Source organism: Calonectris borealis, chromosome W (assembly GCF_964195595.1).
Source record: "Calonectris borealis chromosome W, bCalBor7.hap1.2, whole genome shotgun sequence".
In the NCBI taxonomy this organism is placed as follows: domain Eukaryota; kingdom Metazoa; phylum Chordata; class Aves; order Procellariiformes; family Procellariidae; genus Calonectris; species Calonectris borealis.
In genome coordinates, this window is record NC_134351.1 from 33144535 (window position 1) to 33149614 (window position 5080).

Genomic DNA, 5080 nt, shown 5'->3' on the forward strand with positions numbered 1-5080 from the left:
GTCGCTGGTTTCCCACTCCCCTTCTCTCGCTGCGCTTACCGCAGTCTCGAAGAATTGTAGTCTCTGCTACCAGACCTCTGGGTTACGAGCCCAGCATGTTTCCGCATCCTCTGCTACCAGATGTTGGAGTGACCATGGGTCGGAATAGGAGCGCGTTCCCGGAGTAATGAGGAGTCCCAATGTGGGTATGGTCATTCTCCTTTATTTCAAGATATTGTGCTACTTTTATAAGCTAGCCACACTAACACGCGCACCTCCGAATCCTCTATTGGTTTACAGTCAGCAAGCACACGAATCTTAACATACACAGATTGGTCAAAAGCAGGTGTCCACGCGAACGCTTCCTGCGCCTGCATTCCGTTACATAATCTACTGATATTTACATTCCTCAGCCTGTTTTTCCTACTCTACTATCACTTCAGAGACTCTAAAACTACAATTGCTCTTTAGCAGCCTTATACTATTACTAACAAATCCTCAGTGCTTGGAATGTTCATAGGATGACCGTTATTTAATAAAAATCCCTCCACATGTATATATAAAGAAAGTTAGTGGTGGTTAATTGAAATGTATTAAAAAAGATGTGAGACCTAAGCACGACGTAAATGGTATAGAATAAGGGGTGGATACTGTCCTGGTTTCGGCTGGGATAGGGTTAAATTTCTTCCTAGTGCTGTGTTTTGGATTTAGTATGAGGAGAATGTTGATAACACACTGATGTTTTCAGTTGTTGCGTAGTGCCCTCCTAGTCCAAGGACAGCTCCCGTGCCTACTGACTGAGCTAGGTACACAAGATGGGAGGGAACATAATCAGGACAGCCAGCCCAGCTGGCTAATGGGGTATTCCATACCATGTGACGTCAGGCTCAGTATATGAACGGTAGGCGTGATCCAGGAAGTACCGATCGCTACTTGGTTATCGGTCAGCGCGGGTGGTGAGCAATTGCATTGTGCATCACTCATTTTGTATATTTTATCATTATCATTATTATTTTCCCTTATTTTTCCCTGTTCTATTAAACTGTCTTTATCTCAACCCACGAGTTTTTCTCACTCTTACCCTTCCGATTCTCTCCCCGTCCTGCTGGGGGTGGGGGGAGTGAGTGAGCGGCTGCGTGGTATTTGGCTGCCTGCCAGGTTAAACCACGGCAGGCACAGGAATAACATCATTGGTCCAACAAAATCAGAAATTTCAATCACTCGGAATAGCGGTAGACGAAGACCTACTTCGAATAGAAAAATCAATTAGTGCTTTAGAAAAATCATTAAGATCATTATCTGAAGTGGTGCTACAAAATAGAAGGGGACTGGATTTAATGTTTTTACAACAAGGCGGGTTATGTGCCGCCTTGGGAGAACAGTGTTGTGTATATGCTGATCACACCGGGGTCGTAAGAGATACTATGACAAAACTTCGAGAGGGCCTAGAAAAACGGAAACGAGAGAGCGAGAAATGCAGCAGAGCTGGTATGAGTCCTGGTTTAATCACTCTCCTTGGCTTACTACGCTACTATCTACCATTGCAGGACCCCTGATTATATTGATATTGGTATTAACTTTTGGACCCTGTATATTCAATAGAGTAGTTACAATTGTAAAAAACAGATTAGAAGCCGCTCATTTGATGATTATAAAAGCCAAGTACGAACCTTTGGGAGGAATACCGGAGGTGGAGGAGACCTTCATTTTAAGCCAGCAGGAGCTTAAGTGATTTGGTGAACAAAATGGTGAAAAGAAAAAGGGGGGATTGTGATAAACTGTGAACTGTTTTGTTCATCAAACTTTGTGTCAGATGCAATTAAGTCCTGTGATATGTGTTAGCAAAAAGTTAATCAAACCGCAGAGTGACATAATATCCTTTGAGCTGGCTGCAATCTATCTTGAATCTTGCATAACCATGTTTGCTAAAGTTCGCTAAAGTTTTCTTAGAGCATTAAAGTTTGGATGGTAATGCTAAGAATAAAGGAGCTGTGTAGTAAGATGGAACGGCGTGATAAGAAATCGTTGCTTAACACCTTGAATACCCCTGGCCACAAGAAAGAACATCCCTGGACATGTCTGGAAACAAGACAGGACATGTCTGGAAACAAGACAGAACCTGCCTGGCAACAAGACAGAACCTGCCTGGCAACAAGACAGGACCTGAGGTGGAGGGGGGCGGAGTAGATTGCAATTGGAAGATTCGAAAGAAAATGCGAGTGAAATGGATTATGATTGGAGAAACTGACAACCGACAAGGAGACGAAAAGTATAAAGAGAGGACTGAAAGACTGTTAAGCTGCCGGCCATTGGTGGAGCAGGAGACTCCCCGGCCGCCCAGTGCTGTTTTGCTTACTTGTCGCTTGCTTTAATAAATCAAAAAAATTTCTAATTGACTAGTGTCTGTCACTCAATTGGACAGGTAAACTATAACAGTAATAATAACAATGAGAACAACAACAATAACAGAATACACAAAGCAGGCAATGCACAATGCAACTGCTCACCGACCACTTACTACGTGTCACGAATGGGGGCGAGCCCCCCCCCCCCACCTAGTTTTTATACTGAGCATGATGTGACATGGTATAGAATACCCCATTGGCCAGCTGGGTCCACCACCCCGGCTGTGCTCCCCACTCCCAGTGCAAGCACCACCCAGCAACAGCCAAAGCATCAATGGGCCATCAATGCTCCTTTCACACTAAACCCAAAACACAGCACAGCCCCCAAGCTACTGGGAAGAAAGTTAACTCTGTCCCAGACGGAACCAGGACACTGGGCATGACATAGATGGTATGGAATAAGGGGTGGATACTGTCCTGGTTTCGGCTGGGATAGAGTTAATTTTCTTCCTAGTAGCTGGTATAGTGCTGTGTTTTGGATTTAGAATGCGAAGAATGTTGATAACACACTGATGCTTTAGTTGTTGTTAAGTAGTGCTTACCTTGGTCAAGGACTTTTCAGCTTCCCATCCTCTGCCAGGTGCACAAGAAGCTGAGAGGGAGCATAGCCATGACAGCTAACCCAACTGGCCCAACTGGGTATTCCATACCATATGACATCATGCTCAGTATATAAACTAGGGGGAGTTGTCCGGGGAGGGGCGATCGTGTTCCGGGACTGGCTGGGCGTCAGTCGGCAGGTGGTGAGCAGTTGCATTGTGCATCGCCTGCTTTGTATATTCTATTATTGTTGCTGTTATCATTATTATTTTTTCTGTTCTACTTTGTTTTATTTCAATTATGAAACTGTTTTTATCTCAACCCGCAAGTTTTCCTGCTTGTGCCTTCCCGATTCTCTCCCCCATCCCACCGGAGGTGGGGGGAGTGAGAGAGCGGCTTTGTGGTGTTTAGTTGCTGGTTAGGGTTAAACCATGACAACCCAATTCTCTATTATGTTAACAAATAGTATCATATCTTTTCATAAAAAAAACCCCAAACAAATCAACAACAAACAACTAAGACCCAAGTGATAACTCTGAATTCTTAGTGTTTTTCAGCTTTGGCATTGTGTGTTTCCTTGCTTTAGCAAACCGATTGCACAGTATACACCGTAAGTAAAACAGAATCCCTGCCTTGAGGAGTTAACAGTCTCAATTATTTCATATACCTTAATCCTTACATTAACAGTTACTTCAGTTGCAGAGCTAAGCAGCCTAACACTTTCAAGACAGCTTTACAGTCACCTCTACAGCTTTAATTCTACTTTCCTAATGTCTATTCTGTACACTGAAAGAGGTACTCTAGGAAAATTGGTAATGAGATCAATGAGTATATAACTGAAAACTGCACCACAATGCACATACACAATGGAACAGGATCAAGCTTACGTAAATCACTGTAAGTCTTGGACACTTGTGGCAGGTTGCATTGTGCATCACTCATTTTGTGTATTCTATCATTATCATCATTATTATTGTTATTATTATTTTCCCTTTTCTGTTCTATTAAACTGTCTTTATCTCAACCCACGAGTTTTTTTCACTCTCACCCTTCCGATTCTCTCCCTGTCCCGCTGGGGATGGGGGGAGTGAGTGAGCGGCTGCGTGGTATTTGGCTGCCTGCCAGGTTAAACCATGACAGTTCTTTTTGGCGCCCAATGTGTGGCAACAAGGGTTGAGATAACGATAGATCTGACCAAAGCGTGTTAAGGCAAAATTGGTTATAAGCATTCATTATATTGATTGGTCACAATGTTGATTTATTGGCTCTCAAAGTTGTGGGGCTGGCTCTCAATGTTGCAATATGTAATACCCTGCTTGCAGTATATGTTCCCGGTTGTGCTGTTTATTGCTATTCAGAACTGGGCCAAGATTATCATTTTGCTGCTGTTTTACGAGGTGATAAAATCATTGGTCGTAAGTCTAATCTGGTATCTGTGCTCGGCACTGCCGTCACCTCTGTACCTCGGGAACCACCTCTTACAAACTATTACTAATTACACATTTTTCTCCTTGGAGAATGAACTCAGGGTAGAGACAGGATGGGACACTTTCTCCCACTTGTTCACCTTCCCCTCCATATCTTCAGAAACTCCTTTTTCTTCTATCCTCTTCATGAATACGTCCACAATATTCCCTGAGAATTTTGAATATCCTTGGGATGTTCAAACAAGCATGATCATATTCCTATGTCTCCTGAATGTGGTTCAGGTCTTGTTTAGGGTTAAACAACTATTTAGGAATATTGTCCAGAGATCAACCCCGGCAACAGACACGGTGGCTACTCAAAACCCCACGACAGGCACGGCGACTACTTCAACACCCACGACAACCCCTATGGCTACTCAAACCCCGACAACAGGCACTGTAGCTTCTCCAACCACTGCGACAGGCACTGTGGCTACTCAAACCCTGGCAACAGGCACTGCAGTTACTCCAACCCCCGCGACAGGCACTGCAGCTACCCAAACCCCAGCAACAGGTACTACAGCTGAACCAGAGGACCAACCCTTGCTGGTATCCGTAGCCGCTGTACAGAAGAGGAAATCTTGGAAGTGGAAGTCAGGTCGTTTAGAAAAGGATGATGGAAAAGCAGGGCCATCACCAGGAGGGCAGGAGGAAGAGGAAGAACTCATAAACGAGACGGAAACCACCCGA

The 5080-nt window shown here is 44.2% G+C and overlaps 1 long non-coding RNA gene across 1 annotated transcript; it reads right to left on the reverse strand.

Annotated features, from left to right (window-relative positions):
- Positions 1-1503: 1503 nt before the first annotated feature.
- LOC142074716 (uncharacterized) lies at positions 1504-2359 on the reverse strand. The gene is made up of 2 exons (XR_012670677.1): positions 2094-2359; positions 1504-2026 (listed from the first exon to the last, which is right to left on the reverse strand). It is a non-coding gene; the product is annotated as an uncharacterized LOC142074716 (long non-coding RNA).
- Between the last annotated feature and the right edge of the window lie 2721 nt (positions 2360-5080).